Source organism: Ursus arctos, unplaced genomic scaffold (genome assembly GCF_023065955.2).
Source record: "Ursus arctos isolate Adak ecotype North America unplaced genomic scaffold, UrsArc2.0 scaffold_36, whole genome shotgun sequence".
Taxonomy (NCBI): Eukaryota; Metazoa; Chordata; class Mammalia; order Carnivora; family Ursidae; genus Ursus; species Ursus arctos.
In genome coordinates, this window is record NW_026623050.1 from 11,386,520 (window position 1) to 11,400,327 (window position 13,808).

Consider the following 13,808-nt stretch of genomic DNA (forward strand, 5'->3'; position numbering starts at 1 on the left):
CCAGGCAGAGATAAAGAAGGCCATGGGAGTTGAGAGTTCAGAATAGGGAATCAGAGCTGGAGAGGTAGATTTGGGAGTCAACAGCAAATAAATGACTGTCACGATAAAGGTATTATGTTCCCTATCCTGGCTCTGTACTGGAAAGTTACAGGATGCTATCCTATTGAATTTCCAGTTTAACATCAGGGAAGGCAATCTAGTTCTCCAGTTTAATCTTTTTGGTCCATTGTTAGAATTCCTAGCTGGATAATATTGACCTGACTTTTTTTTTTTAATTCTTTTGTTCCTATTGTGGCTCTGTGTCATCATTAGGGCCAAATGTAATAAAAGAATAATATAAAAACAACCATTTTGTTCACCGTTATAGTCACATCACTGATGTGTATTATGCTCAAGTGAACAAAATGCAGAGTGTTTCTTAGTCACTTTTTTAAAGCCAGAATTAACTGTTTGCCTAAGGTTCCATAATAAAGGCCATTAACATCCTGAATCTGAAGAACGATTTTTACACAATCAATCACTAGTAGACACTAAGCCTCGGTCTCTATCCTCTCTCCCTCAAAAGTAAAGAGCAGGTTGAGGATACCTAACTCAACTTTTAGGATGGAGGCCCACCAAAGAAATTACTTGGCAAAGCATGAACTGAATCGTAACAAAGCCTGAGGAGTGAGTTTCCCAACAGGGCCAGAGTTTAAGTATGAATAATGGGAGAAGGCAGGAAAGAAGCTATTCTCCTAACACATCTTCCAGAGTTCCTTACTGGTATAATTTGAGGTAGGAAAGGGAAAATACATTTTTTTACTCACTTAGGCATTGCTGAAGGCTTCTCCTCTGGCTACATAACATATTGACACAGTTTTGTTGCTCTGTATTAATTGAACCACTATGTGTTCCACTGTCTTTTCATTTCAGCATTCTCTAAAGGGCACCATCATTTTCTAGTCCTTAAGTGGAAATGAGTGCAGTGTTTAAGTAGACCACTGTGCCTAAGACTGATTCATTTCTGTACCATTCCTTATTCAGACTACTTTTTATTGGCAAAGCTAGCTGAGTTCCTGCTCTACAGTTTACCAAGATCTTTATTAGAAAATGTTTAGTTTTGTTGACTGTATCCTAATGATGAAAACTTACTGAACAATAATATTGGAAACTGTCCATGGACCTTCCTGAACTTATGTATATATATATTTTTAAAGATTTTATTTATTCATTCGACAGAGATAGAGACAGCCAGTGAGAGAGGGAACACAAGCAGGGGGAGTGGGAGAGGAAGAAGCAGGCTCATAGCGGAAGAGCCTGATGTGGAACTCGATCCCATAACGCCGGGATCACGCCCTGAGCCGAAGGCTGACGCCTAACCTCTGTGCCACCCAGGCGCCCCTGAACTTATATTTGAAATGATAAATACCATATCAAATAACTTAACATTTTCGTTCCCGGTCATTCTATAAATTATATGATGTAATGTGGTATGGTGAGTAATAACACTTGTGCAGAAAAGCTCTGTTTCTGGAAATTTTAACAGTGAGCTGAGATTTATGTGACTACTCAATCATTCGAAAGGTGCATACAGACTTAATGGGCAAGGTTTTTTCCCTCCTCCCCCCACTTTTGTATAGCTACTATATGTCTCCTTAAATATTAATACAGAAACAAAAATACTGTCTACTTATAAACCCCTAAGGAATATCCAGGCTCCTTTTCAGGATATGTGGCACTTTGACTCCCGTGACACATTCTCTTGAAATAAACATAATACTATATTTTAGTATTAGAGAGCTATGTTTTCTCCATTTTAATAAGAGATCATTTAATAGTTTTTTCCTCTTAATATTTTAGCAAGTTGCCTTTAAAGAATGATTTCAAAAGGATATCCACATACTGTATATACACGTAATGAATCCACCTTAACCTCCAGTTCACTAAGGTCAGAGAACATAGCGCCAAAACAAAGAATCTCTTGGTCTTCTTTCCCATCCTCATCCTTCCTCCTCCATGTCTTCTAAATCTGACTCAGGAAGAGGTAAGCCTCAAAATTTTGCTTCTTGAGTTGCAGCGGGTTTATCCTAGGGTCCCAAAGGCAGTTGTTACAGTTTGGTTTAGTGGAGTCCGACTACTTGGTTCTAATTCTAACTGCCACTTAATAGCTGCAATAATAGCTGATCTTGAGGAAGATACTTCTCTGTAACTTAGTGTCCTCATCTGTAAAACGGGGATAATATATGTCTGTCTTACAGAAATGTGAGCTAATTCTTACAAAGCATCTGATAATAGTAGCTGTCGCACAGTAAGTTTGGAGTATTAGCCACTCTTAGTACTATCACGGAGCTCAGTCCATGGCTACGAATGAGTTTGTTGGACTTTAGAAATCTGGCTAAAAATGAACAAGTAGGAAGTTTGGAGAGGAAGGGCCGGCTTTCTAATTCGGTCTCCTATTTAAAGCAAATCTGGGCGTAGTCAAGAAACAGCACGCATCCTAGAAACGCCGCCTGCAGAACAGACAGAAAAGTTGAAAGAATACATCGAAACCGCGCACAATCCCAGCAAGAACAAGTCAAACCCTTCGCCGCCAACTTGCGAGCGGAAGGCGTGCGTTCCTGGCGAGGGGCGGAAGTGGTCCGAACACGCCCAGGTTGGTAGGGAAGAACTCCCAGACCTGGGAGGTGCACCATGCGAACCAATCGCTCTCGGGCCCCGCCTTCAGGGGGCGGGAGAACCGAGGCGGCACGCACCCTGGGCGGGGCCTCTGCGCAGCTCACCCTCCAGCCTTCAATCCTGCGTGGGTAGGCGAGCCGCGGTCAGCTAGACAAGGGTGAGCGCGGGAAAAGAGCCTGAACCGGGCGGGGGAAAAACTGGAAAGAGGTGAAATATGAACGTCGGAAGTTGAGCGATAGGAAGCAATGCGAGAAGAAAGAGAAGGTGGGAGCTTGAGAGGGACCGAAGAAATGGGCACGGGGAGGGAGAGATGTGGGGGGAGCGGCGCGGTGAGGGGACTTAAGGACAAGGGAAGGAGAATGCAGGCGGGACACTGAATAGGTAAAGGGAAGAATAAAATAACCCACCCGAGTGTGGGATGCCCAGGGCTTCAGTCCGAGTGGGTCAGTAAAGCAAAGCCTGGGAGTGTGTTGGGAGTCCGCTGTAGCTTGGGCCGGTCTGATCACAGAGTTAACCGCCCCTTTTGCATCAAACTGACGCATGCAAATTAATTTGAGTGCAGAGGTGAGGTCTGGCCTTTGAAGAGGTGACTGATAGAGGGATTTTTCCTTAGCCCCTCTGAGTGGGACTGTCATTCTTCTCAAAGGACTGGGCCTAGACAACCAGATCAGCAGATGCAAGATCACCTGTGCACCCTCCAGTCTTGAGAAAGGCATTCTCTTCTTACCTCTGCCTTTACAGGATACCTGGCACTTTGACTCCTATGATACAATTCTCTTGACGTGAACTCCCTGAAGACAGTTTCTACTGAATTATCTGCTGCCTTTCTGATAAGACTTCTTTCATTGACTTTCATGTTAGACTATTTTCTGTAGTACTACCTCCTTCCATCCCAACTCCACTAAAAAAGCTATTCTTGATTTCTAGACTTGTAGATTGGTAAAGCAGGAAAGGGGCTTTTGAGATAATCTAGTAGGGACCCCTCATTTTTAGGTAAAAAAACCCCCTGAGACTCATAAAGTGAGTGAAAGTGACATGTATTGAGATCTTAGTAAGTACCAAATACTGTGCATATCTTATATGTTCTTCAAAAACCAAGGCTGGAGGTGCGCTTGTCCCCTTTTTACAAATGAGAAAAAAAAAAAAAGGCTAATCGTGATTAATCTGCTAATATGTGCTACAGCTGGGATTTGATCCCAGGAAATCTGACTTTAAAACCCATCTGCTTAACTAATTGAGTAAAAAGAAATACTAGATAGTATTAGGACTGTGATTCTAATTCACTTGAGTGCTTTTTTTCTTCACACCACAGTTTCCACTTAAGACTAAAGCTCTTTTTATTTTTTGCAAGTTCAGTTATGTGTACCATATATGAATGGCATATAAATATGCTTCACTACTTCGAGTTCATTCCCTCAGATTGATTCTATAAAACACTTCAGTTTCAAGAAAAATTTATATTTTGGGGTCCCTGCTGAGTTAGGGAATGCTGACTTTACAACTCTGACTAGATTTTGTCATGGCTACTGTGGAATAGGCAATTAGGCAGGGGTGGGAGGAAGTTGAGAAATACAGCTGGAAATTATTGGAATGATAGTTGTTAGCACTTCAGGGCTTACTGTTTGCCTTTCCCTCAACTCAAGGCCTCCAAAGTTTTAGGTGAGGCTTGGGCAAGCTCTAAACCTGTAAATAATCTTCTTGTATTCTAGGTACTAACTTCTGCTTATTAATATAGTGAGGCTGGAGCTGGTCATCTTCCTATTACCATTTTTCTTGCATGTGCAACCCTTGACACAGTGAGCAGTGCCATAATTTCTGACATCTCATGAAATTATGCAATAATCTCAAATCCTTATCACGTAGAATTTGTCTTTTCCACACGATTCATTGCCTTTTTTAAAAGACTTTATTTGTTTGGGAGAGAGCGAGAGAACACAAGTGGGGGGAGAGGCAGAGAGAGAGGAAGAAGCCAACTCCCCACTAAGCAGGGAACCGGACTAAGCAGGGCTGTATCCTAGGACCCTGAGATCATGACCTGAGCCAAGGGCAGATGCTCAACTGAGCCACCCAGGCGTCCCTCTTCATTGCTTTTTTATAATTTATCATTTTTTCCAAAGATTTTATTTTATTATTTAGGTATTTATTTAGAGAGAGCAAGGAAGAGAGCGAGCACAAGCAGGGGAGCAGCAGGCATAGAGAGAGGGAAATGCAGACTCTCCACTGAGCAGGGAACCTGACGCAGAGCACAATCCCAGGACCCCGAGGTCATGACCCAAGCTGAAGGCAGACGATTAACTGACTGAGCCACCCAGGCACCCCCTCAAAGATTTTATTTTTAAGTAATCTTTACACCCAACGTGGGGCTGGAACTTAACAACCCTGAGATCAAGAGTCACGTGTTGTACCTACTGAGCCAGCCAGGTGCCCCAATTTATCATTTTTTCTATTTATAATTAGTGTATCTTTCCAAGAGCAACCCTCAGTCATGAAGCAGTCCCCTAATACTGTATTTTAATCCCCAGAAATTGACATGATATATGTATTTTATACGTTTTATATATATTTGTTTTGAATTATATACTACCTGAATTAATGTTTATTGTAAAAAATTAAAATGACAAGTATATAGAGTAAATGAGAAAATCCTCTTTAACCCTATACTTGCAATCCCACTCATTTTTCCTCAATAATCACTGTTAATAATTTGGTATATTCCATGTCATCTATACATTTACATAAGTGTGTATGCACACACACAGTTTTTTAAAACATAAATGAGATGTTTCATCAGTGAGAGTCTCAGGAGACAGAAACCACACATTCAATAGAGAAAGTTTAATATAGAGAATTATTAACTAGTAATGGAATTAACTACTAAGGGGTAAAAAGAACTCTAAAACAATACAATAACAGGTTTAGGGAGCAGCCACTACTTCTAAGGTTGAGGCAAAGTGCTCAAGGAAGGAATGAATTTGGAAGAGGTCCCTTTTCTCCAAGGCTGATGATTGGACTTTGTGGGAGAGCATATTACAGATGATGTCACTGGATGACGAAGTTTGATGAATTGCTGCCTGTTGAGACTGGCATGCAGGAAAGCAGGCTGGACTGTTGAGTTGGGAGTGCAGACAAACTCATTAGGAAGCTACTGAGATTCTGGGAGGCTGCTCGCAAGGATGCTGGCGCAACTAAATGGAAAGATACAGGAATGCTGTTGAAACTCACTGGGAAGCTGCCTGCTTGGGGTGCTGTTGAAACTTAGTGGTAGGCAAGCACCACTAGGTATTCCCCCAATACAAAGGGAAAAATGAGGAGAGCATCTAGGAACCAGGAAGAGAATCCCCCTTCCTCCTGCAGTGTCCCTCTAGCGCCCCCTACTGATGGAGCTTAAAATTGTATCAGCTGGCAAAGGAAAAATGTAACAGCCAGTATCACAAAACAGGGCTATGAAGGATAGATTTGGAGCTGAGAGGCAATAAATCAATAACTGGCACAGATTCACAACTAACTTTCTTACTTCTTAGAGAGTTTTCCGTATTGATACATAGAGATCTCATTCTTTTTGATGACTGCATAATTCCATGTATCTTCATTTCATCGGTGGACATTAGATTATTTCCAGTTTTTCACTGCTAAATGGTGAATATCCTTATACATATCACTTTGTGTGTATGGCAACTATATCTTTCGGATTGATTTCTAGAAGTGAAGTTTCTGGATCACACGATATACAGGTTTTAAACTTAGGTATGATACAAATTGATTTTCTTGTGCGTGATAATGCTCGTTTAGTAAAATTTTCACCGAAGTGGATATTATAAACTTTTTCCCTTTTTGCCAACCTGATGGGCAGAAAATGATACTGTTATTTTAATTTGTACTTTCTTGAATCTTAATGAGACTGAGCATCTTTTTATATGTTTTTAGCCATTTGTTTTTCTGTCATTCTGTGAACATTTTTTTTAATTACAAAAGTAACTTTTGTAATAATTCAGTGTCAAAGTATATAAAGGAAAAATGATTGTGGTTAACGCATAATAAATACCAGTTATGTGCCAGGCACTGTTCTAAGGGCTTTACTTATGTTAACTTAAGCAGCCTCCCAGCCATTACCATCTGAGGTAACTGCTGTTTATAGTTGGGTGTGCAGTCTTCTAGATTTCTTCTAGGCTAACACAAACATTTATTGAATTTTGTTCCTTGGGGCTTTTTGTTTTCTTTGGTTTCACAAAATGGAAACCCTTTTCCATATCTTACTCTACAGTATGCCTTTTTTTCCCCACTTAGTTATGTTTTGAACCTCTTTCTAAACCAATATGTAAAAATCTGCCTCACCCTTTTTAATGTCTCCGTAATATTTCTCGTATGGTTACCATAAAATATCCATTCCCATACTAGTGAATATTTACTTTGAATCAGTTATTTTGCTAATATAATCAATGCTGCAATGAACATTTGTAAGCATACCTTTATACACTCATTAATTTAACCTTTCAACCTTTTCTGAGAATAAAATGTTAGATTACTGCTGGGGTACCTGGGTGACTCAGTTGGTTAAGCATAAGACTCTTGATTTCTGCTCAGGTCATGATCTCAAGGTCCTGAGATCAAGCCCCACATTGGGCCAGCCTTGCTCAACACCGAATCTGCTTGAGATTCTCTCCCTCTGCCCCTCCCCCCAATAGCACATGCATACAATTTCTCTCTCCCTCTAAAATGAATAAATGTTTTTTAAAAAGTTAGATTACTGCTTCATAAATCTTCAGATTTTCCCGTCTGTTGTTCAACCCATAGAGCTTGAAAGCACATGTACTGCAGTGTGTGTATATACTGTACACGGTATACATGAACGTACAGTTGTAATACAATTCAGGTTTCCTCTCAAAGTACTTAGATTGGTGTAGGTTTTCAAGCTTTAGTAGTCTGTGTTAGATATTCACTATCTTCCTATCTTACGTTATATCTCTGTAAGTCCTAATCCTTACTGCAATGGTTTTTCTTTTCTAGTCTACTCTGTAACCACTTTTCAAACCAATCTGAGCTATCTTTTCAAATTCCCTAAGTTCTCAGAAAAGCAGAGTTCTTCCCTGTCTCTACTTCACTTAGGTTTATTGCCCTTTAGTATCTTAGTGAACTTAAAATGATAAGCGTGTGTCTCACCTGTCCAACCAGCATTCCCAGAGCTCTGCTAATTAGAAAATTCATTTGCCTTTTTTGTGATTATGTACATTCTGCCCCCTTTTTTTGAGCTAAGAATGTTCACAGCCATTGTTGCTTCCAAGAAGAAATTATCTGTTTTATGCCTCCTTGTTTTGTTTCTGCTTTGTATTTGTTTCACTATTTTTTATTTGTTTTTCTGTCTTACTCCTAAGGCTTTTTTGGTGAGTCCTTCAGCATCTCCTCTATTCTTTTGAAAATTAAGGTAAGATTCACATAACATAAAATTAACCATTTTAAAGTATACAATTCAGTGACATTTAGAACATTCATGATGTTAAATCACCACCTCTGTCAAGTTCTAAGACATTTTCATTACCCCCAAAGAAAACCCTGTACCCATTGTCACTCCTCACTCTTCCCTCCCCTGAGTCCCTGGCTACCACCAAACTGATTTCTGTCTGTCTAGATTTACCTGTTCTAGCTATTTCGTGTAACTAAAATTAGATAACAAGTGGCCTTTTGGGTCTGGTTTCTTCCACTAAGCCTAGTGTTTTTGAGGTTCCTTCACGTTGTAGCATGTATCAATACTTCATTCCTTCTTACGGCTGAATAGAATTCCATCATACGGGTATACCATAGTTTGTTTATCCACTCATCTGTCAGAGGACATTTGGACTGTTTCTACCTTTTGGCTATTGTGAGTAATGCTGGTATGAATATATGCATGTATCTGTACTTGTTTGAGCCCCTGTTTTCAATTCTTCTGCCTATACACTTAAGAATGGGATTGCTGGGTCATATGGTAAGTCTATGCTTAACGTTTTGAGGAACCTTCAAACTGGCTTTCATAGCAGTTGCCCTCTGTCACATTTCCACCAGCAATATACAAGGATTCCATTTTCTCCCTATCCTCATCAGAATTTATTTTCCATTTTAAAAATAGTCATATGGTGGGCTTAGAATGGTATCTCATTGTGGTTTTCATTTGCATTTCCCTAAAGACCAGTGATGTTGAGCATCTTTTCCTGTGCTTGTTGGCATTGATATAACTTCTTTGAAGCAATGTCTATTCAAGTTCTTTGCACAATTTTACTTTGGGTTGCTTATCTTTTTGTGGTTGAGTTGTAACAGTTCTTCGTGTATTCTGAACACTAGACCCTTTATCAGACACATAATTTGCAAATTTTTTCTCCTATTCTGTGGGTCTTCTCGTTTTTTTCTTTCTTTTCTCTTCCTCCTCCTCCTCCTCCTCCTCCTCCTCCTCCTCCTCCTCCTCCTCCTCCTTCTTCTTCTTCTGTACTGTTTTTTATTTTTGTGAGGAGGTAAATCATGCACTTTGCAATGAAATCCCAAAGGAGACCTCATGTCCCCATGGGACACAGTGTCCCCCAAAGTAGGTCCTTAAGGCACAAGACAGGCCTGGTTCTTTAGCTCTATTAGGGCCTGTCTTTTCATTTTCCTGATAATGTCCTTTATGCACAAAAGATTTTAATTTTGATGAAGTTTAATGTATCTTTTGTTGTTGTTGTTGCTTGTGCTTTTGATGTCATGTCTAAGAATCCATTCAGAATCCAAAGTCATGAAGACTTACCCATAGTTTTTTTTTTTCCTAAGAGTTTTATAGTTTTAGCTTTTATATTTAGGTTGTTGATCCATTTTGAGTAAATTTTTTATGAGATAGGAGTATGGATATCCAGTTGCGCCAGCACCATTTATTGAAGAAACTATTCTTTCCTCATTGAATGGTCTTGGCATCCTTGTTGAAAGTCAGTTGGCCCTAGATGTATGGGTTTGTTTCTGGATTCTCAGTTATATTTCATTGGTCTATTTGTTTATCCTTATACCAGTACCACACAGATTTTAAACTACTGTAGCCATGTAGTAAAATTTGAAATTGGGAAGGGAGTCCTCCAGCTTTGTTCTTCTTTCTCAGTATTGTTTTGGCTATGCAAGGCCCCCTAAAATTCCCTATGAATTTTAGAAGATTGACTTTTCTGTTTCTTTAAAAAAAATTTCTGGTTTTGTTTTGTTTTGTTTGTATTGTCTCTTTCTCCTTCAGTTTATCCTTCCAGCAGATACCACAGTTTCCTCTGTCTTTCCTTTTACTGCCTTACTCATACCCTCTCACTGCCTGAAGCCTGATGGTAGGTTCCTGTTGCACTCTGAATCAAGAATGAGCTAGCTGCAGGCTCCCTCAATTTCTTTTTTGTTCCACCCCTGCTGCTCTTAAAATGTATACGTAAAGTTTCAGGTTCAGTTATTAAAAGATGTTTTCATCTGCTCTGTTGCAAGATGTACATTTCTTATATAAATAGTTCCTCAAATTTTGCTTCTTCCTTGAAGCTTCCCTAGATTGATTACTGAAAAGAAAAGCCAATTACCTCTTTTCTCCTCATGCATTTGGACATGAGATTCCTGAGTTGTACTTGCTTCAGTATCATTCCCAGCTATGTTATTCTTGCTTTAATGAAAATGCACTTAAAACAAAAGAGTTTAGAATTAGAGGGGACCTTAGGAATATAATGCAGACTCCTACTTAAATGGGATCAAGTAAACACATTTATTTATCTCTGTTGCTTATCCAAAGTCCTCTAAAAAGACAATAAGCTCAAAATGCATAATTTTTGGGTGACTAGATGACAGCAACCACATTTTGGAAGTTGTAAAGCAGGTAGAAGTGTGGGAACTGACTGCAGAGTAATAGCTCACTAAGCTATTAGTAAGGTAAGCCAGAGCAAGCCAATTCTCAGAACCCCCTGGGAAAGCTTAGGTCCTGAAGGTACTAGATACCTCTGGAAGGGGGAGTGTTTGTGAGAAAAAATATGAAGCATAGCTGAAGACAGAGATATTCTACTGAAAATGGGAATTACATGAAAGTCAATATTAGATGGCAAGACCTATCAGCCCCCTCTTCCAGCTTAACTCTGAGAATGCTGGCAACCGGGCTTACTCCATTTCCTCCTCCATCCACAGGTAACTCGATAATTCCTCACTGGGAAAACTTTCCAGCCCAAGAGGGGCAAAATCCCGCAGTCCTAATAAGATCATCCTCCACTGAGTGGCCCAACCTCCTACCCTGCCTCACCCTTACTATGGGCCTTACTCTCTTAAATAGACGGCCAAGGCTCGCCCTCAGATAGTCAAGGAAAGCCTCCAGCATGAGAGAGACCAAAAGGAACAAAAAGGAACTCAGAGAAAATAGTGGCTATGAAGTTGGTAGGAAAACTTGCTTCAAAACCTTTGTCCCACAAAAGAAAGAACATATTTAAAAGGAACATTCAGAAGAAAAAAGTTGCTTATAAATTGAAAAGAGTATAGTAGAAGTGAAAAGTTCAACAAAAAGGAAGAAAAATAAGGTGAGAAGACCCCTGCGAACTGAAACCAGCTATACTCACACAACTTACTGTTTACATTTATAGAACTATTATTTCAGTCTTGTCGCCAATATAACTTTATTATTATAAGGAACTCTTTCACAGAGCAATGAAGATGTAAATAACTTTGCTCTGGGAGTTTCCTTCCCCAGGAAGCCCATTTAAAGGAATATCAAACTGGTTAGCTAACCAATAGCATCAGTTTGTTCCTCAAGACTCCAATCCCTCATCTCAAAATCCTTGCTTGCTGTGTACACCATCCCTGAACTATTATCTCTGTTCTATCTGAATCAAGTGGTAGCGTTGAAAGACCTGCCTTAAACTAGGCTTCAAAACCTCCGAATATCTTGACTTTGCCCTTCCCCCTCTGAGAGGCCACTAGTAGACAGTCAAGTTAGCACTGTCCCTTACTTCAGTAGGAATAAGCTCATCTTTGTTTTATCAACAGCTTTTTTAGCAATGTTTTGGTGGACCCAAAATCATCACTTCTTAAAAAGTAGTACAGAAAACCCCACAAAAACTAGAGGGGAAAGTGGAAGAAAAAGGATTAAAAAGTTAAAAAAAGATCAATTCAGGAGATCTAATATCCAAGTTACAGGAATTCCAAACAAAATGAGAACAGGGAAAATGGTGAGGAGAAAAACATCAAAGAAGTAACTCCAGGAAATTTCCCAGAACTGAAGGGCATACATTTCCAGAAGAGAAGGCATGATGAATTAAAGGAGACTCATACCAAAGTTAAAGTCAAGGTTGTAAAATTTCAGAAAAATTTAGATGAATCTAAGGCCAAGGGGAAAGGTCTTGGTTGCCTGCAGATTAAGATTATTGCCACCAGATGGCAGTATTTCCTCAAAGGCTCTATTTCTAAGATGGTGTTTATCTTTTAAAATTTCTCCACTTCTATACTGAGGGCTGGGGGGGGGGGCGGGGACTGGAATAGGCTGGTGATGGGTATCAAGGAGGGCACATATTGCATGGTGCACTGGGTGTTATATGCAACTAATGAATCACGGAACATTACATTGAAAACTAAGGATGTACTATATGGTGACTAACATAATAAAAAATTTTATTAAAAAAACACACACAAAAAAAGCCCAAAATAAACAAACAAAAACCTTAAAAAGATAAATAAAAATAAATAAAATAAAATTTCTCCGCATCTTTCCAAAGCTTTAGAAAAGACGTAGGCTCGGTTTGGATTATTTCCATCTAGTCGTGCTCTTATTTAGAGCTCTCACTCCTGATTTCTTCCTAAAAGGCTCTGCTAAAAGGTCACCATACAATCTGCCTGAAGGAAGCAAAAAGACTCAACTATCCTTGAGGAGTTGGTTCATGAGGCTCCAAAGGGAAAAAGACTTTTAGGAGAATGGACTCTGAGCTCTAACTGTCTGTTTTACAGAGGAGGACTCCTATTATGCAGGGATTCTACAAAGCACTCATGCATTCATTCTCTCAAGTTTTATTGATGCCTACTATATGCTAGGCATTAGCAATACCCCAGAGAAAAAAATCAGACCTGGTCTTTGTCTTCAAGGAGCTTACATTCTGAAGGGAGAAATATCCAGAAAAAAACAAGTTAGGTTAAATCACATATCTATCTGAGGAATTTGATAGAGGTCAGGGTGAAAGTAAGCAGGCCAATTGTGTAGGTGGGAGAAGCAGATGACTTAGATTAGTGTGGTGTTAGGGGAAAGAGAAGAAGATGAATTCGCGATGTATTGGAGGTAGAATTGAAGGGCTTGGTCATTGGATGTGGGAGGTCAGAGAGCAGATGCATTAACATATCTGGGTTGAGCAAGTGGCTGGGGGCATGGGTTGGCATTTTCTCAGGTGGAGAAGACTTTGGGAAAGAGAGGTTTTGGAGGATAGGACGGTAGATAAGAATCAAGATTTCAGTGAAAAATGTTAATTAAGTTGCTCCTCCCCAGGCATTTGGGTTCTGGTGGATGTCATTTAATCAGGCTAGGATGGAGTTTGCACCAGTCTACTGCCCAATAGAATGGTTTGGACTGGCATATTTGGTTTAAATTGGCTTACAGTTGGCGTTCGTTTAGATAAAAATTGCTGTTAACTCACTCCTTCTGAGCAATAGCAAAATCAGCTTAAATTTTCAGTGTTTTGGGGTTTTTTTTTTGTTTTGTTTTGGTTTTTGGTTTTTTTGCTGGGCATTTGAGAGTTAAAGAGAACAGGACAGGTGCGTGGCTGGCTCAATCAGTAGAACGTGTGACCCTTGATCTGGGGGTTGTGAGTTCAAGCCCCAAGTTGTGTGTAGAGATTGCTTAAAGATAAAAGCTTAAAAAAAGAGAGAACAGGACAGAGCACATTTTCCATTTTATTTTTTGTACTCTGTTCAGAAGGAAGACAAAATCTTAAAGAGAAGAAGCTTCTAGAAATGCAAGACCACTCATTTTGATGGATCATCTCAAATTGCTATGTACAGGTGAGATCCTGAGTGTGATTCTGAGATGACAGAGATGAAAACTTCTTCCCTTTTCTCTGAAGATAGAGACCATGTTTTGTCCCCAACATGATGCCTAATACATAGGTACTCAATAAATACGTGTTGGAATGAAGCCACTCCATCTGGATCATTTTCCAGGCTTCAGCCCTCAGTTGAAC

General features: G+C 39.7%; 1 long non-coding RNA gene across 2 annotated transcripts in view; it reads left to right on the plus strand.

The window, feature by feature from the left end:
- Positions 1–1,906: 1,906 nt before the first annotated feature.
- The window catches only part of LOC113269567 (uncharacterized), a 74,771-nt gene continuing 62,869 nt past the window's right edge, over positions 1,907–13,808 (plus strand). For both annotated transcript variants that reach the window (XR_008957094.1, XR_008957093.1), the window contains exons 1-3: positions 1,907–2,919; positions 8,025–8,074; positions 13,544–13,629. This is a non-coding gene — a long non-coding RNA (uncharacterized LOC113269567). The remainder of the gene's footprint in view (positions 2,920–8,024; positions 8,075–13,543; positions 13,630–13,808) is intronic.